Below are 20,763 nucleotides of genomic sequence, written 5' to 3' on the forward strand. Positions count from 1 at the left end.
AAAAATGCACAGATATATGGTGGAAACAACTGTAACTTTGAAACTTTATAAGACTCCATCAACAAGTCCAGTTTACAGTGATAAAACCACTGTCCTGGGCAATCCTGGCAGTCATGATCCCACATCTACTCTAACAAGACTGAATGGTGCGTGAGCACAGGAACAGCATGAGAAAGAATGCCCTTGCACAGCACAGGTTCTAGGTGGGCACTGGTTTATAAAGACATAGTCTGTTATACTTTAAGGAAAGGTTTCCATGTACAACTTCACATTAACTCATATAAAAATAACCTGACCCTACACAAAATGTCCTTTTAGCAACAAAGTAATTGACTTACAATTTTCAAAGAGGCAGAGGTATCGAAGCAAAGGAAAAAAAATGGAAAACTCACACACACCCAGGAAAAAAAGGCAAATTATGACAAAGAATGCATTAATTTTCTGCACAATATCCTCTCCCAAATTAAATGATACTGTATAAAATTTTCTGGAAAAGTATCACAAAACCGAACCCTGTACATTTACACTTGAGTCCAAGCCACTCTGAACGTGGCAGGAACCCGAGTTCAGTTACCCTTCCCGCTCACTGTTTTCTTTTCTTGAGGGTCATGATTAGAGTCCATGTCATTTGAGTGGAGTGTGAGAGAGTGTTCACTGCCCCTGGGGGAGTCTACACTTTCATCCCAACACTGAGTTGCTTTATTTAACTACTGCCTCTGCCAGTTCTCTCTGAACTGGTAGAGGCCTTATTACCATTCCCTGGAGAAGAAGGAAAACCATCTTCGCTTGTGTCCCCCTCCCTATGAAATCCAGGCCCAGGAGTTCTCTGTCAGGAGGAACTGCCATTACTTGGTCCTTTGGCCAGTGGACTGCAGTCTTTAGCTGGGGCCTCTGCCTGCACTACCGGCTGGGAAGATGTGGTCCTGTTGGTACTTGGGGCTGGGGCTCGAGACTGCTGCTGTTGGTACTGAGCCAATCATTGGCCTGTCTCTTTCAGTTGTTGCTGAAAAACTAGAATGGTACCATGCATATCCTTTTCTTTGTCAAGTTGAATGATGAAGTCAATCAGTTCATCCTGACTCCTTTTAGCTCCTTACTATATATTTCTTCTGTAAAGCCAATTCTTCTTTTTTTTTTAATTTAAATTTTTTATTGTTATTCAATTACAGTTGTGTGCCTTTTCTCCCCATCCCTCCACCCCACCCCAGCCAAACCCCCCTCCCTCCCCCACCTCCACCCTCCCCCTTGATTTTGTCCATGTGTCCTTTATAGTAGTTCCTGTAATCCCCTCTCCTCACTGTCACCTCCCCACTCCCCCCTGCCCAATGTTAGATTGCTCTTAACTTCAATGTCTCTGGTTATATTTTGTTTCCTTTTTTTTTTCTATTTATTATGTTCCAGTTAAAGATGAGATCATATGGTATTTGTCCCTCACCGTCTGGCTTATTTCACTTAACATAATGCTCTCCAGTTCCATCCATGCTGTTGCAAAGGGTATAAGCTCCTTTAAGTTGTGCAATATATCCCTGGGATAGCTGCTTTCCAAGCTATTGGTTCTTTTGGATAAGCATTCTACACTTTTTGCCTGTTTGGTTTTCTTTCTCTTTTTTTTTTCCACATCACAAAATGTCTCAGGCCAGCCCACAGTTCTAAAACATTTCCCCCAATCTTCTGCCAGGCACCTGTGAAACTGTCCCACTTAATTTCTACTTCAGTATTCTAGGACAAAGCATTGAATAGTAACAAGTGTCAAATCTCCTTGTGTTTTATGAGACCAGGTAGAAAACAGAGGCGTGGCCTTCCTTTCCGTTGAACAGCATAGCGAGACTTTTTCCAAAATTAATCTGCTTTCCAAAGCACCCCGCAAATCAAATGTTAAAAGTACAAGAAATTATCATAGTATTCCTTGAACTTAAAATTAAAGAAACAATTATTTGAAGGCACATTTAATTTAATATCAAGTGTGATACAAAAAGCCCCAGTACACTGAAGGAACACACTTCCCCATTAACACCAATGACAATGCTCTTTCAACATGTGCCTGTTGAATGGAATGGGGATTTAATAAACTTCACTACCAAAAAAATAACGCAATGAGTCTCATCACAGCCAACATCCTTGTACAATCTAGTTGAGAAATAAATGTTTATAATGCTACAAACTTCTAACCTGAAGTTTAATACCACACTTTATTTGTACAGTTCTTAGAGAGATTATCTACAGTATCAGCAACAATTCTCAAAGGTACAATAAAAAATGAACTATTAAAAAGAAAAATTCAGAATGCTGTTACCAGAGGAATAGTACCATTTTAACTGTATTTTCAAAATTAACATTTATTCCCCCTATAACCCATATAACTCCTTTACCCCTCCCCCTGAATCAGCACACTATTGTCCGTGACCATGAATTCTTATTTTTACTCTATCATTCCAACCCCTCCCACCCCAGAGCTATCATCTTCTCTCCATCTATGAGTCTGTCTCTATTTTGCTTGTCAGTTTGTTGATTAGATTCCACATGTGAGTGAAATCATATGGTATTTTTCTTTCTCTTACTGGCTTATTTTACTTAGCAAAATTCTCTGTAGGTCCATCCCTGCTGTTGCAAAAGGTAAGATTTCCTTCATTTTTACAGCTAAGTAGTATTCCATTGTGTAAATATTTCATAGCTGTTTTATCTACTCATCTACTGATGGACACTTGGGCTCCTTCTAAATCTTGGCTATTGTAAATAACACTGCAATGAACATAGGGTGCTTGTATACTTTCGAATTAGTGTTTCAGGTTTCTTCAGACAAATTCCCAGAAGTGGAATCACTGAGTCAAAGGGCAGATCCACTTTTAATTTTTTGAGGTATCCCCATACGGCTTTTCACAGTGGCTGCACCAATCAGCATTCCCACCAACAGTGCAAAAGGATTCCCCTTTCTCCCCATCCATGTCAGCTCTTTTGTTTGTTGATTTATTGATGTAGGTTTGTTGATTTATTGAGGCAGGCCATTCTTCATTGTGGTTTTGATTTGCATTTCTCTGGTGATTCCTGATGTTGAGCATCTTTTCCTACCTCTTACTTTACATCATTCATGCAATGTTATTCTCTTCCTCCATTCATTCCAAGTTGTAGAAGGTGACTTATACATGGCCAGTCAGCATGTTTTAGCTCCTTACTAGTGACTTATTTAGATATAGTAGGCACATGACAAGAGACCATTAAAAGTGGTTTCTGGAAATGTGCTTGGAATTTACTATTGAGAATGAGAAACCCCCTCTTTCGACTGGGAGTGTTAGATGTAGGGTGAGACAATGCTGGAATTGCCTGGGAGCTGGCATATTAGAGAAATGACTAAGAACAAATTCCCCATAAAAAAAAAATCAAAGTCAGGATGGCCCAAAAGGCCTAATGACATTGTTGGAGACCTTTCTATTTAAAGTCAAGTCTGTTTTTCATTTTTCATTTAAGAAAAACATTACTATAATTTCCACTTCTTCTGGTACTGCTTCTATTAATGCCATTATTATTACTGTTACTATTTGCATTAAGTCTGTTTCTTCAGTTGACACTCAACAATTCTGAGATTTCATATCCTTAAAATTTTAATGGGAAAGGAAAATTGAGTTTAAGACTGCCATGTATTTGGAGATAAAGAAATACTATACTACAAGTAACATTATGAATTTAAATTGGTCATGACTGATCAGAGTGCTTATTTGATGTGTCTTCCTTCATTTTCAAAATGACGAATCATACCTAGTAAACAACCACAAATAAAACTATTGTGGTAGTGTTAAGATAATGGTATTAGTGAGTAGCAGAATTCATAGATACATATGGATGAGAAAGAGGGAGATTTATTTTAAGGAATTGAAGGTTTTGCAGGCTGGAAAGCCTGAAATTTGTAGAGCAGGCCAGTAGGCTGCAAGCTCAGCCAGGGTATCCTTGTTGCAGTTTTCAGAATTCCTTCTGTCTTGGGAGTCTTTACTTTTAGGATTGGATGAAGCACACCTTCATTATAGGGAGTACTCTCTTTTTCTTAAAGTCTACTGATTTAGATGTTAATCATATCTAACAAAATACAGTCACATCAACATCTAGATGGGTTAGCCAAATTGACACATAAAACTAACCACAAAAAGAATAAATGAACATTGGGGTGCATAGGTTCTTTTGGATTGGTGTCTTAGGGTCCTTAGGGTATAATTCCCAGCAGCGGAATTGCTGGGTCAAAGGGCAGTTCCATTTTTAGTTTTCTGAGGAAATTCCATACTGTTTTCCACAGTGGCCTTACCAGTCTGCATTCCTACCAACAATGTACTAGGGTTCCCTTTTCTCTGCATCCTCTCCAACATTTGTTTGTTGATTTGTTTATGTTGGCCACTCTGACCAGTGTGAGATGGTACCTTATTGTGGTTTTAATTTGCATCTCTCTGATGGCTGAGCATCTTTTCATATGCACCTATGCACCCCAATGTTCATAGCAGCACAATTTACAATAGCCAAGTACTGGAAGCAACCTAAGTGCCCATTAGCCAATGAGTGGATCAAAAAACTGTGGTATATTTACACAATGGAATTCTATGCAGTAGAGAGAAAGAAGGTGCTTATACCCTTTGCAACAGCATGGATGGAACTGGAGAGCATTATGCTAAGTGAAATAAGCGAGGAGGTGAGGGACAAATACCATATGATCTCACCTTTAACTGGGACATAATCAACTAAAGAAAAAAGCAAACAAAATATAACCAGAGACATTGAAGTTAAGAACAAGCTAACAATAGCCAGAGGGGAGTGGGGAGGGGATAGTGGGGAGAGGGGTTTTTAGGAACTACTATAAAGGACACATGGACAAAATCAAGGGGGAGGGTGGAGGTGGGGGAGGGAGATGGGTTTGGCTGGGGTGGGGGTGAGGGGTGGGGAGAAAATGCAGACAACTGTAATTGAACAACAATAAAAACTAAAAAAACCAAAGAATAAATGAGCAACTTGATATTGTTTTCCCTTTCTTATCCATACTCTCAATAAAAAGAAAATAATTGCATAACCAAAAGATTTCAATTTTCTCATTAACCTGAGATTACTTATGCCATACTTGCTGAAGATTTTTAGAATACTAATCTTATTTCTATTATTATTCATGATAAAAATCTTTTTCTTGTTTTCTCTAATACAATTTAATCATATTTCCAATAGCAAAGTCAATAGCTACGGATGCAACCCTAGATGTTACAAAATCTGAGATACTTCACCTGACTTTAACTATTAACATGTGCCACAATGATGTGCCTAGAATTCAAGAAAAATAGCACTGAAAGAACCTTAGAATTTCCCCATTTATGTTCTTAATTTATAGATGAGGAAACTAAGGCCCACAGAATTAAATAATTGGTTTATGGTTACCCACTGTTAAGTGGTTGCATTGGGACTAACATTCAGTGTATGCAACCTCAATATCATATTGCCTCCTTAAAATAAATATTTTATATTTTTACTTTCTAACATATTTTTCTTAACTTTTTTTAAAAATAGATTTTGTCTTTACGGAGGTGATGGAAGTTTTTTTTTTAGAGGGAAGCTTGGGATTAGGTGTTAGATATTCCGTATAGGATGGGTGCTCAAAATATTGGTTTTGTTGAAAAATGTATTTCAGTACTAATATTCCATGTCAGTCCCACTGCTAATATCACTGAGACCTTAATTTGGGGGCAGAGTAACAGTAGAGTTGATTGGCCTCACAGTATTCTGTCCTTCCATTTATTATAGCCTTTAATTGTGGTGTCATTTTCTCTTCAATATATCTTTTCCTAAATTATGAGTCTATGTATCCTTTAAGGGAGTCTTGTCTATCTTTGTGTTCCCAGTATTTAGGATCTGACACTAAGTACGTGCTCAATATATACTTACAAGGAAAGAAAGAAGAAGAGGAAGGGAGGGAGGATTCTAGGATGCTCACTCCAGAGCCTAAGTATGTTTTTATAAAACTTGTATCATCATTGACCATATTTGTTTTGTCTTCTTTTGGATAATTATTCTATTGTGGTAAAATATACATAACATAAAATTTCCCCTTTTAACCATTTTAAGTGGACATTTTAATTGTATTAAGTGCATACACATTGTTGTATAACCTTCACTATGCATCCATTTCCAGAATTTTTTCATCATCCCACAGTGAAATTCTATACCCATTTAAACAATAAGTCCCCATTTATCCCTCTCAAGCTCCTTACCACCATTGTTCTACTTTCTTCTCTATTAACTAGACTATCCTAGGTACCTCATATAAGTGAAATAATGCAATATCTCTTTTGGGTATGATTTATCTCATTTAGCATAATGTCTTCAAAATTCATGTATATCATAGCAAGTCTCTGAATTTCATTCCTTTTATGACTGAATAATATTCCTTTGTACATATACATCATATGTAAAAAATGTATTCATCTGTCAAAGAATATTTGCTATGTTATCACCTTTGGCTGTTGTGCATAATCCTATTTTCAGTTGTTTTGTGTGCATATCCAGTAGTAGAATGGCTAGTTTAAATTGTAATTGTATTTTTAATTTTTAAGGAAACATCATACTTTTTTCTGCAGCTGCTGCACCCCTTTACTTTCCCATCAGCAATGTACAAGAGTTCCAATTTTTCCACATCTTTGCCGACACATGTTGTTTTCTGCTTTTCTGAGACTGTCCACTCTCATGGTTATAAAGTAATATCGCATTTGCTTTATAATTTATTGTATTCACCTTATGTACATTTTAAAAATAATATGTCATTAAATATTCCTAAATGAGGCAGTTTTCCTCTGTGGCACTGTGTTACATCATGAAGCTACACATAATGTATTTAATATGTCATTTATTGCCTGATATGTATGTTATGCACATTGTAGATTCTAATGTGACTTTTTTCCAGTCTGAAATCTGGTTTTATAAAAAATCCCACTGTTCTGCTCTTTTTCCAAGGAATTCGTGCTGTGTATATGTGGTTATGTCTGTGAGTGTGTGTCTCTTTATGGTTGACAAGAGCAGGGTGGGTGGTGGTGGTGACAATTTTTATCTCCTTGTTCCAACCTTCTTTAAAATGTTCATATTCAGGGATTTAAAATATACATTTTATAATGAAAGTATTAAATACATTTTGTATAAAATTTCCATTGTTTTTTCTTTTAAGATATAAATGTTTAGTTTAGCCCTTTCTTAGATTGGGTGTTTTGGGAAACAGACTCAGATTTGTACACAAATTTCTAGGAGAGTGTTCTCAGCAACAGTATCTGTGAGCTAAGGGGTGAGAAGGAATTTTCCCTCAAATTTGGACAAAGCAGTACCAAGGAATGCCCCAGTGGTATTTTTGGTTGGCAGATTACACAAGGATCACAACCATATTAACATATAATACAAAGATTTCCACGCATTGTGTCCATTCCTCTTTCACAGACTTTACTGTTCCAGATCTCCCAGTCTTTTTCCTTCCATGCCCTGTTCAATCAGCCAAGTCTTTCGTCACCGCCTGTAAAACCTTATGCAGTATTACACTGGGCTGTATTCCACACGAAGCAGGTGGCCATCTGCACCACATGAAGCTCTGTCCATTGGGAAGAATTTCCTTTTCTGTTTTCAAGATTGTCTCTGAGAAAGATGCAGGAGCTTCCCCCCACCCACTGAGCCAAATTACCAATTAACAAAGAATTTCTAGAGTTTCTAATTTACCTAATGTAGGATATCATTTTCTCTATGCTTCAAATGTCATCTAAGTAGCACATTTGCACTGTCTCCTAAGGTCTTTGCAGAGTTAAATCCTGCATTACAGGGTAGTGTTCCCACACTATAGACTCTCTCTTACCCACCTTTATTCCCCATATTCCCTTGTTCCAGTACCTTTAGATGCAGCTCCTGCTAGTGCATGTGGTATGTGATCCATAATCTAGAGAGCCTAGTTCAGGACTACCTTGGTCCTGAATGGGATCTGAGTTTTATGCCACAGCACCTTCCACAGGCTCCCTTTCATGACAGCATCATATTTCATTGACAATTACTTTTCTGCATAGTGCAGCACATACATAAAATATTAATAATAATAGCTACCATTGATTGAGTACTTAGTATATCCCATATAATATGTCCATCAACTTATGCATTATTAATTTCTACGCATTTGCTTCAGGATGTGTTATGATTTTACAAGTATGGTAACTAAAGTTTCATGACTTAAAGTTATTTACTCATGGGTGCACACACTCTAGTATTTAAACTGAGGAAGAAATAACTCCAAAACTCCTGTGTCTCTGCCCTACATTGCTTAAAAACAAATTAATTCTGGGTCTGTCTTCAATTACTATGATGTAAAAATATATTAGTCTTGATTTAAGGCTCGTCCTCCTTATGATTCTATAAGGTTTGAGTCAGAGCAATTGGAGATGAACAAATGGCCTGGTTTGCATCCCATATTGTCTTTATTATTACCTCATTTATTCTGTTGCATAATGCTATTACAAAGACTGGTCTTCTGTCATTTTTCTGGTAGAATCTGCTAGGCCTGCTCAGAAATCTTCATTAGAGTAGTCCTTCTATTGGCTCACAGAGACTTTTAAAAAAAATTTATTTATTTTTATTTTTTAATTATATTTTATTGATTATACTATTACAGTTGTCCCAATTTATCCTCTTTTGCTCCTCTCCATCCAGCATCCCTCACTCTCTCAGGCAATTCCCACATCATTGTTCATGTACGTGGGTCATGTCTTTAAGTGCTTTGGGGATGTATAGCTATCCCTATGGCTGTCCAGTACTTCTTAATTCACTCACCTCCTCACCCATTCCCCCACATCCCTCTCATATCAGGCAACCATCAAACTGATCTCCATATGGATGATTCTGACTCTGTTCTTCTTGTTTGCTTAGTTTATTTTTTAGATTCAATTGTTGATAGATTTGTATTTTTTGCCATTTTAGGGTCAATAGTTTTGATAATCTTCTTGTTCTTAAATAAGTCCCTTTAGCAGTTGATAAAATAATAGTTTGGTGATGATGACTCCTTTAGTTTTTTCTTTTCTGGGAAGTTCTTTATCTACTCTTCGATTCTCAATGATAGTTTTGCTGGGTAGAACAGTCTTCACTGTGGGTCCCTGCTTTTCATGACTTTGAATATTTCTTGCCAATCCCTTCTAGCCTGAAAATCAGCTGACAGTCTTATGGGAACTCCCTTGCAGGTAACAACTTGTTTTCTCTAGCTGCTTTTATGATTCTTTCTTTATCTTTAACCTTTGCTTTAATTATGATGTGTCTTAGAGTGGGCCTCTTTGCATCCATCTTGTTTGGGACTCTTTGTGCTTCTCGGACTTGCATGTCTATTTCCTTCAGCAAATTAGGGAAGTTTTCTTTCACTATTTTTTCAAAAAGTTCCAGTTTCTTGCTCTTTCTCTTCTTCTAGCATCCCTGTATTGTGAATGTTGGAATGCTTGAAGTTATCCTAGGAGCTGCTTACTCTATCCTTATCTTTTTGTATTATTTTTTTCTTCTGGTTGTTTTTTGCCTTATGTTCCATATCATCAATTTGATTCTCAACTTCATCCATTCTACTGATATTTCTCTGTAAATAGTTCTTTATTTCAATTAGTGTGTTCTTCATTTCTGTTGGATCTTTTTTATGCTGTTGAAATCCTCACTAAGTTCCTTGAGCACCCTTATAACCAATGTTTTAAACTCTGCATTTGCTGGATTACTTATCTCCATTTTGTTTAGCTCTTTTTCTGGAGTTTTGATCTGTTCTTTCATTTGGGCCATGTTTCTTTGTCTCCTTATGTTGGCGGTCTCCCTGTATTTGTTTCTATGTATTAGTTAGGGCTACTTTGACTCTGTGTCTTGGTAGTGTGGCATAATGTAGTAGGTGTCCCATAGGGTCCAGTGGCACAGCCTCCCCTATCATGCAAGCTGAGTACTCGAGGTGCTCCCTCTGTGTAGGCTGAGTACACCCTCTTGTTGTAGTTGAGACTTGATTGCTGTTGGCAGGTCAATGGCATGGATTTATCCAGGATAGTCAGCTAAAAGGACTGGCTATGACCACTGACCAACAACCTCCAACCTCTATGGATAATCAGTTGTGCAGGGTCAGGGTGGTGGTGCTCTGACACAATCTTTAGGTGTCCACTACATGTGCAGGCTCTGGGGTTTCCCAGGTGGTGTAGGTCAAGGTCAGTCCTACCTGTGTTTTACCTCGGGCTACCCTTCATGAGCTATAAAGCAATCAGAGATTAATGCTATTTGTGCTGGGTTTGTAGATTCCTTGGAGAAGCCCAGCTTTGAATCTAGGCTTGCTGCTTCTAGTTCCAGGCCTGGGGCCACTTAGCAAGAGGTCCAGGATCTCATTGAGTCCCTCTGTTACTTGTTTGAGAGGATTTAGGAATTTTTGAAGCTGGGCCAAGACCAGCAATTTATATGGAGCAGTCAGCTGTGTGGGATTCTATGTTGGGTGGGATGGAGTCTCATGGGATCTCCAAGGTGGGGCAAACAGTGTTAGCTGGAATGATGGAACCTCAGATATGGCACCCACCTGTCGGCTCTGGTACTGTGTGTGGGGAAGGTTCAGAAAAGGGACAATGTCCTCTGCCTGCTTTTCTGTCTGGGAGAAAGTTGTCCCTCAGCTCTTGCCTTGATGCCAGACACTTCAGCTCCTCCTTTTATGCCACTGATGTCTTTTAAGCTGCTACCCCAGTGCTGGAGCTCAGAGGAAGTGAGTCTGAGTAAGCCTGGACATGGGTTCTTTAAGAAGAAATGCTTGGGAATCCAGCAGTTTCTTCCACTGACTCAATGCCCACTGTTTTTTTGCAGCCAGAGGTTTTAAGGACTTATTTTCCTGGCACCAGAACCCTGGGCTGGGTGGGCCAGTGTGGTGCCAGTACTTCTCATTCCTGAGATATCCTTCCCAAGTTTTTATCCACCACTCATAGATATGGGACCAGCCTGTTATATGTCTCTGCCTCTCTTACTAGTTGGGAAGGATGTAGTTTCTTTAATTCCATAGTTGTTGGACTTCCATTCATCTATGGTTCTGAGTGATGGTTCTGTAGTTCAGGTGTAATTTTTTTGTGGTTGGGTGAGGAGGATACCTGTGTTTATCTATGCCACTATCTTGACTGGAAGTTTCTGCTCTGTCACAGAAACTCTTAATGCTTCTCTTAAGTCACAGGCTCTTACAGGCAAGACTGAGATATCTCTCTCTCTTCCTTGGGGTCCTGTGTCTAGTTGGTACACCTTTCTCCTCCACCTGACTGGTATTCAACCCCATCCAGCTCTAGGTCTGAGGGATGCTTACCCTTTCATATCTTGCAGGCCACATTATCCTCTTTTTTCTCTGCCCTTTACCTAGTGAAATTCAGCCTTGTTGCTTTATAAAAGGCTTTAAAAAATAGAAGTTAATTCTCTCTTGAAGCAAGAGTAATTCTCACATGCCAGGATTCAAAATCTCGGTTCTTTTCTTGAATTAGGAAAGAAAAATATAAAAAATAACTCAATCTTTTGAATTTCTGCATGAATAAGAACAAAATGATTTTAAAAAATCGTATCTCAACTTATCCTGTTACTATTGCAATAACTTGAAATTTGCTAACGATCACATTAGCTGACACGTATTGAATTTATGTACCAGGCACTGTTCTATGGTTCTTTCCTTCTTTCCTTCTTCCTTCCTTCCTTCCTTCCTTTCTTCTTCTTCTTTTTCTTCCTTCCTTCCTTCCTTCTTCCTTCCGTCCTTCCTTTCTTTTTTCTTTCTTTCTTTCTTCCTTTCTTCCTTTCTTTCTTCTTTCTTTCTTTTCCTTCCTTCCTTCCTTCCTTCCTTCCTTCCTTCCTTCCTTCCTTCCTTCCTTCTTCCTTCCTTTCTTTCTTTCTTCCTTTCTTCTTTCTTTCTCTTTCTTTCTTCCTTCTTTCCTTCCTTCCTTCCTTCCTCCCTCCCTCCTTCCCTCCCTCCCTCCCTTCCTTCCTTTCTCATTCTTTCTTTCTTTCATATCTTAATTCATTTTTTCCTACCAATAACTCATGAAATAGTAGATACGTCTATCACACACATTTTACAGATGAGAATTTTCAGGCATGAAAAGTTAAGTTATTAGTGCTAAATAACTCAGCTACTGAATGGTAGAGCCAAGAGTTGAATTCCAGGCAATTGATTTGAGCATTTGTGCTCATAAACATTATGGTATATCACCTCTCATATTAGCCAAAAACACAGCTACTGGAATCAAAGGTATCTGCTGATTTGGCAAGAAACATTTTTGAGTGAACATATAAAGTATTTTAGATATGGCCTGGAAATTAGGAATTTCCATTCTCACTTGAGCTTGCCCCGCACACTTGGAAAAGGGCTCTAAACTGCATCACCTTCCTAGAGAAGTGAATTTTAATTTTTTAAAAAAGATTTTATTTATTTATTTATTTTTAGAGACAGGGGAAGGAATGGGGAAATAGAGGGAAAGAAACATCAATGTGTGAATGATATATTGATGAGTTACCTCTCACATGCTCCCAACTGCAGACCTGGCCCACAACCTAGGCATGTGACCTGACTGGGAATCAAACTGGCAACCTTTCAGTTTGCAGACTGGTGCTCAATCCACTGAGCATATCGTCCAGGGCTGTATTTTAATTTTAATTTTTAACTTCCCACTGGTAACTTTACAAGACAAAACTCTTGCCTCACTATAGTTTTCGCTATATGATTTAGAGAAAAAAGATCACTGTAGTTTTTGCTACATGATTTAGAGAAAAAAAATAGCAACTAAAGTGATAATTATATATCTGTATTTACCCATATTTATTTCCATTTGTCCATCTGTTACAGAACAGTCGGTGAGATTCTACTGCTCACAGCTTCTAAGCAAAACTCTGGAGTCAGAAATTTGGTGGTAAAGGAAAGGTGTTTTTTATTTAAAGGCTATACAGTTTTGGAATACTGGCAGGTCTCTGCCTCAGAGCCCTGCTCCCTTTAAAACACCCAAAGACAAATAATTCTGCTATTCTCTGTCAGGTCAGACCAGCTCCAGAATATGCCTGCCTGGAATCCCCTTTCCCATTTTAAAGTACCATCCTTTGGGAAATGCTGGCAGCGATAGCATGCTCATCCAGGCTGCTCGGCAGGTTCCCAGTCATGGTTCAGCTCCATGGGTCTCTGATGAGTCAATGTGCACCTGTCTGGGTAGGGCCATGTGGTACCAACCAGCACTGTTCCACTTTCTATGCAGGAAGGGTGCTGGGAATATGTCCTGACCACTCAGCCTCCAAGGCCCACCAGCCTCAGGAGCTCAGTCCCTCTGTAGCCTACTGGACTAGTGAGGGAAGGGGAGAGATTCTGTGACTCTGTGTTTCCCAGCACATTCTGTTATAAAGACTTGGTCCAGAAATCCATGCGTGACAGAGCATTTGGCGTTTCAACCAGTGCACACCATTGTCTGCCATGTTTGTCAGTTCTCCAGTGTATTTGACACTCTTCTGGCCCCCATTTTACAGAAGAGTACAGACTTTCCCAGATGTGCACAGGTGCACAAGCATCTCAGCCCAAGGTGGGGCTTCTGGTCCCCCACAGCTCATGCAGTCTCTGAACAAGCTACCTTCAGTTATGTCTTGGGTGCACCAATTGTTCACACTCCCCTAGGGTAAGGAAGTCTATTTTGCAGGCTGCAGCTTCAAACCACTGCCTTGGGGTTTCCTCCCTATCCCTTCCCTTCTCGTTGAGGGTGGGGCAGCTTCTTTTGCCAATCAGGTTTCCCCTAGATTGGGGTCTCCTCCACTCACCAGCAGTTTGGCCAGACCTTGTTACACATCTGTCATTATCAATCATTTCAATGAAATTGTTTAACTGTTGCCAACCTAGTTCTTTCTCTATTACTAAACTCACCATAAGCTAAGTAAAAGTGCTTGATAAAGATTACAGATTGTTTTTCTGAAAATTCTTTTCAAAATTGACCAAAGCAAGCCCACGCAAAAGAAAAATGTCAGAAAAAGAAGTGACTTGTACTGCCCTCTTATTCTGCTTAAATTTTTGCAACAGCTGTTCTGATAATTTCTGCTTCCAGGAGGGAAGGATGGATTATGAAAAGAGAACTAAAAGTTTTATTGTGAACATGTGTTTCTATATATAATGTATATAAGTGGCTGGCACAATGCAGTAACTCAATAAACATTAGTTAACTTCTGGGTTTTCCTGAGAATGTGGAAAGGAGACATGAATAAATTGTAAAAGCAAAATGCTGGTTCAATGGTTTCAAACTTTCCCAGAAATGCTTTTATTAAGATTAAAAAAACAAAGAACTTTAAGGACTCCCACATGATAGAACGTTCGGAGGAGTAGCAAAATGAAAAAAGATTGTTAGGATTTGGAAGATTGAGACTTTGACTTTTCATTGGGTTTTGTCATTTATATTCTTTTTTGCTTCTATTTCTTTGTCTTACGTGAGGTTTGCTGTCACCAGGGTAGAAACTATCTAAGGACAATGTCATGTCTGTAAAGCAGTCTCTAGTACCTGATGGGTTTTCTCCCATAATATGTGCTGCTTCCACAGGAAGTCAGATTGAAGTCTGGCTGGTCACAGGGATTCTTCAAGGTTATTGGGATGTCATTTACTCAGCTGGGAGGTTTTCGTGTTCTGACGTACTCTAGCTGTTTATGTTACCTTGCTGCCAGAGCACATCTTATTTGACCCACAAATATAAAGGTGTTCAGAGTTAATGATGAGTAAACAATATACATTTAATGCATTTTACAGGTTATTACTTTTCTTTTGCATCTTAGGTGGAACAATCCGACTGTGCTCACAACTTTTATTTGAACACATTTTAAAAATTGCTTTGGTCATTATTTCAGGCACTTACGAAGTTGCCCCCTAAGAATCGTGCTAAAAGCATATGCATTTAGGTGCGTGGCAGTGCTTCCAGGCATTTTCCTGTTTGAGAAAAACATAAATACCTGACAAGGGGCAGTGTATAGTTTTGGATAAGTAACAATCACTCTGTTCCTATCAATCTTATCGAAGTCCACTGTTTAATTCTCTGTTCAGAAGCAATCACACACAGGAGGCACAGGCAATCTTGAAGCCTGAAAAGCTGCTTTCTAACTAAGCTTCCCTGTTCAGTAGATCCAATTTGCATGAAAAGAGTTAACTCTGTGGCTTTTTTGGTATTGTCTGTACTGAAGGCAATATAGCAGGATGGTTAACAGCAGTGATTTTGACCTTACATGAAACTGAGTCAGATCCTCACTTTTCTATTTTTGAACTGTGTGATGACTGCCAAACATCTTAAGCACTTGGACCTTTAGCTTCCTCATATGCAGTCCTTAACTCAGTGTTCTCTTGCAAGTTTGATAAATAGCACTTAGATATAGTAAACTCTTATACGGCTTGATTACTAAAACTAACTTTTCATTTCCTTCTGCAAAACTATTTTACAGTGTTTTCACAAGTATGGGGAACCATTCACGTGGTGTGGGGAATGTAGCCCAGTCCCTACTCAGAAAGGCCAGGGGAGCGAGGTCGGCAACAGGACCCATGCCCACAGGTTCTCCCGTGGGGAATCAGGCCTGCATTCTACCTGGGCTGCTTTGAGTCTTGTTTTTGCTAAAACTCCCTCACACTGAATTGAGGCAGCAAATGATTACTGCATATCTTTAAAGTAACTTCCTGAAATCTATGCTAAATATCCCAAGGATGAATGTAACCAGTTCAACCACTTTCCTCTTTGCATTTGCAAATATCCTTCTTCTCTGATGTAATTAGTAACATCACGTGCATAGTAAATGAGGACCATCCTCGATGTAATGTGCCCAGAAAATCAATAAAGGCTGTCCAGGCAAGGGTTGCGGCCCTCTCTCACTCAGAGAGTGGCCATGCAGTCCCTTTTTCTCCACGGGACTTCTTTAGTCCGTGTGAATTTGTTTTTCCCAGCCACAACACACGGACCCTGCAGGCCAGAGTCCGCATCACATAAGTGATGCACCAGAAGTAAATCCTTACAGCGTAAAGTAGAGGCTTACAGTCTGTGTTGCTCCAATAGGAAACCTGATGCAAAGCACTCCTTAGTTAAGTCATAGGGCCTGTGCTGCAACTGCTTATTCTTACAACTGTGTTGGGCTGTGTTGAGACACCCATATTCTCTTACCAGGTCACTGCTGCAATTAAGGGCACATATTTGGAAGAGTGCTGGTTTGAAATAGGAGTGCTTATAGGAGTTATAGAACAGGATGTTTCATTTTATGAAGCTAATTTGTCCATGGCACCAACTGATTGAATTTAGGGCCCTGTCTCATAAGCTCTACATTCTGGCTACTGACTGAACCATTGCTTTCTGAGAGCTGTCGCCTTTGTTACAGGCTGAACCACACAAAAAAGAGCAGAGCCAGAAAAGTAATTAGAGTTCATGAGTTCAGGGAGACCGCAAAAGGATTTTGACTGAGCTTTCTTTATTGTTCATGAAGAGCTGCTGGGTTTCAGAGCCTTAGGATATTAGTTTCCCCTGTCCATCCAATACAGATACGTTCCAAGACTTCCAGTGGATGCCTAGAACTGTGGATAGTACCGAACCTTGTATATTCAATATATAATTAAACCTACAATAAAGTTTAATTTATAAATTAGGCACAGGAAGAGATGAACAATATCTAATAATAAAATAAAACAATTATAACAATATACTATAATGAAAGATATCAGCAAATTAACACAAATTTCCGTTTTTTCTTTATAATTTCATGGATAAAAGATTTGTTCTTATCATGTATCTTAGCAATCTTGGGATATGATTATTTTCTTTCCTAATTAAGTCAAGAACTTTTACCTTCTCACTTAAGAGAAGCATTTTATGGCTTCTCTTTGGCATATCCTAATCAGAAAAAAATGAGTAAAATAAGGGTTAGTTGAACCCAATCACTGTGATACCTGGCAGCTGATCTGATGACTCAGATAGCTACCAAGTGACCAAAGTGCAGTAGCCCATAGTGTATACGGCATGGATATGCTGGACAAGGGGATGATTCAAGCAGGACAAAGTCAGACAGCACGAGATTCCATCATGCTACTCAGGATGGCATGCAGTTTAAAATTTATGAACTGTTTATTTCTGGGGTTTTTCCATTAAATATTTTCAGACTGAAGTTGACAGTGAGTCACTGAAACCTCATAAAGTGAAACTGAATAAGGGAGGACCACTGTGTTTGGTTTCTCAGACTGAGTAGAACTAAATGAATTATAACTTTAAATTAGCCAGACAAAAGGATGAAATATTTTTTTGCTATTTTATTTTTAATTTTTAATTAATATTTTAATTGACTTTATTGGGGTGACATTGGTTAACAAAACCATACAGGTTTCAAGTGTACAACTTAATAAAGCATCATCTGCACACTGCATTGTGTGCCCATTGCTCAGAGTAAACCCTCTTTTTGTCCCTATTTATTCCCCCTTTGCTCTCTTCTAGCCCTCTAACCTGCCTCCCCTCTGACAGCTGCCAAACTGTTCTACCCATCTAGGCTTCTGTTTCTATTTTGTTTGTAAAATTATATTGGTCATTAGATTCCATATGCTGTCTCTATCTGACTGGCTTATTTCACTTAGCATAATACTCTCCAGGTCCATTCATGCTGTTGCAAAATGTATTAGGTTGGTCAAAAAGTCAGTTTAGTTTTTTCCATAAAATAAAAGACACATTTTTCATTTTCATCAATAGTATTGATTTGGCTATTTTGAGTATGTTGGCTATCTTCCACATGGTGTGATGTTGATATTTCTCTATTAATATCTTGATTTGATTACTATCAACTTTGACTGGTCTACCTGACCATGGAGCATCGTGCAATGAGAAATCTCCAGCATGTAATGTCACAAACCACTTTGACACATTCAATCAGTCACAGCACGCTCTCCACACACTGCACAAATATTTATTTGAATTTCAGTTGGGTTTTCACCTTTCTTGAAATAATAAAGTATAATATGCTGAAAATGTTGCTTATATCTGTCCTCAGTATTAAAATGGTTATTCAAAACTTCACCAATTTTCATAAGTTTTTTTTAAAAAAAAATGTATGCTGATATGACAGCTGTCACAATACAATCTGACAAAATAGTTTCAAGTGAAGTTAAAGTCAACCAAGTACTACTAGAGCCATCTTAAGGAAAAAAACAAACATTTTGGACAACCCAATAATATTTTCTTCATTTTTATGGTTGAGTAGTATTCATTGGTGTGAATGTACCACAGCTTCATCTGCTCATGTACTGATGGACACTTGGACTGTTTCCAGATCTTTGCTATTATAAATGATGTTGCAATGAACACATGGGTGCATATATTCTTTAGAATTAGTGTTTTGGGTTTCTTCAGGTATATTCCCAGGAGTGAAATCCCTGGGTCAAAAGACAGTTCCATTTTATATTTTCTGATGAAACTCAATATTGCTTTTGGCAGTGGCTACACCAACCTATATTTCCACCAACAGTGCATGAGAGTTCCCTTTTGTCCACATTCTCACCGGAACTTGTTATATGTTGATTTATTGATTATAGCCACTCTGACAGGTGTGAGGTGATATCTCATTGTGTTATTTTAAAGATTTTATTTATTTATTTATTTTTAGAGAGAAGGGAAGGGAGGGAGAAAGAGAGGGAGAGAAACATCAATGTGTGATAGAAACAGCAATCAACTGGTTACAACTCACACGTCCCCAAATGGGGACCTGGCCCAAACCCAGGCATGTGCCCTGACTGGGAATTGAACCAGTGACATTTTGATTGGCAGACCAGTGCTCATTCCACTCAGCCACACCAGTCAAGGCTCTTGGTGGTTTTAATTTGAATTTCTCTGATGATTAGTGAGTTGAGCATTTTTTCACATGTCTGTTGGCCATCTGTATGTCCTCTTTGGAGAAGTGTCTATTCAGGTCCTTTGCCTATTTTTAAATTAATTATGTTCTTGGTATTAAGTTGTGTTAAGCTCTTTATATATTTTGGAATTAACCCCGTATTAAATATATGATTGACAAATATGTTCTTCCATATAGTGTGTTCCCTTATCATTTTGTTGATGGTTTCTTTTGCGTGCAAAAGCTTTTTAGTTTGATGTAGTCCCATTTGTTTATTTTTCCTGTTTCTCTTGCCTGAGGAGATATATCAGTAAAAATACTGCTATGAGAAATATCTGATATTTTTCTGCCTAAATTTTCTTTTAGGATTTCTATGGTTTTGTGACTTATGTAAATTCTTCAATTCATTTTTTAAAAAGATTTTATTTATTTATTTTTAGAGAGGGGAAGGGAAGGAGAAAGAGAGGGAAAGAAACATCATTGTATAGTTGCCTCTTGAGCGCCCCTTGACTGGGGACCTGGCCTGCAACCCATGCCTGTGCCCTGACTGGGAATCGAACCAGCGACCCTTTAGTGCACAGGCAGGCACTCAATCCACTGAGCCACACCAGCCAGGGCTTCAATTCATCTTGAGTTTACTCTTCTGTGTGGTGTAAGGAGGTGGTCTAGTTTGTTTGTTTTTGCATGTACCTGTCCAATTTTCCCAACCCCATTTATTGAATAGACTTTCTTTACCCCATTGTATCTTCTCATTTCCTTTGTCAAATATTGATTGGCATGGGCTCATTTCAGGGCTCTCTATTCTGTTTCATTTTTGTATATGTTGCTATTTTATTTTCCTTTTCAGTTTTTTAAAATTTCTTGATAAAATCCTTTAATCATATGAAGAACTCAGTTTTTTTAATACAAGGAGAAAGAAGGATCCAAAAACAAAGACCATAAACAAAGACACTCTCTTATATCTTGTAGATTTTCTCCAAAAAGCCAAAGAAAAAACTTCAACAACAAATAATCAATAAGCACTAGTATTTATTGAATTACTACTCTCTAAGATTAAGGCACAGGCTCTGTTCAAGACAGGTTCTCTAGCTCATTGCCAAGATGTCTCAGTCTCTCAAGCGTATTAATGGGTCTTATCCATGAGTTGTTTCTTGTTTTACATATAACTTAAAGAAGAGACTTACACATTATAGGTGATCAGTAACTGTTAGCCCTTGCTGTTGTTATCTATACTCTTTGAATCCTCTTTGTATAAGATAGGCACTATTATTAGCTCCATTTTATACCTATTAACACTGAAACATAGAGAAGTTAAATAACTTGCTTGCCCAAGAACTCTTACTGAGTAAATGGGAAAGCTGAAATGTAAGGACAAGTCTTTATTATAATCAGTGTCTATTTCTTATATAGGGTGGAGCAAAAGTAGGTTTACAGTTTTTTTATATGGAAAATTATTAATACAATAATTAATAAATAACAAGAATAAACTGTGTTTATGTACTCATGGCTGTAAACCTACATTTGCCTCACCTTATTTGCTAGATGAAGGTTTACTATTTTATGTCCACTTGATGAATTGACATCTATACTACTATGAAATGTCCCCTATTAGTATTCTTTATTCTGAAATCTTTTCTGATAAAAGTAGAGACACTTTAGCTTTCCTTTGTAATAGCGCATGGTATATCTTTTCATATTCTTTAACTTTTAGCACTATGCTGAGTAGAAATGATGGGAACATTCTTGCCTTGAGATCTTAAGGGAGAGCTTTCAGACTTTCACTATTGCATGGGACATTCGGTGGAGGCTTTCTGTAGATGCTCTTTATCAGGTAGAGAAACTTTTTCTTTATGCCTTTTTTTCTGAGAATTTTTAGTTGAATGGGTAATGGATATTCTCAAGTGTTTTATTCAGTATCAATC

The 20,763-nt window shown here is 38.2% G+C and overlaps 1 pseudogene; it reads right to left on the reverse strand.

Annotated features, from left to right (window-relative positions):
• Positions 1-498: 498 nt before the first annotated feature.
• On the reverse strand, positions 499-13,140 carry LOC112320459 (pre-mRNA-splicing regulator WTAP pseudogene; annotated as a pseudogene).
• Between the last annotated feature and the right edge of the window lie 7,623 nt (positions 13,141-20,763).

Source organism: Desmodus rotundus, chromosome 2 (genome assembly GCF_022682495.2).
Source record: "Desmodus rotundus isolate HL8 chromosome 2, HLdesRot8A.1, whole genome shotgun sequence".
NCBI classification, from domain to species: Eukaryota; Metazoa; Chordata; class Mammalia; order Chiroptera; family Phyllostomidae; genus Desmodus; species Desmodus rotundus.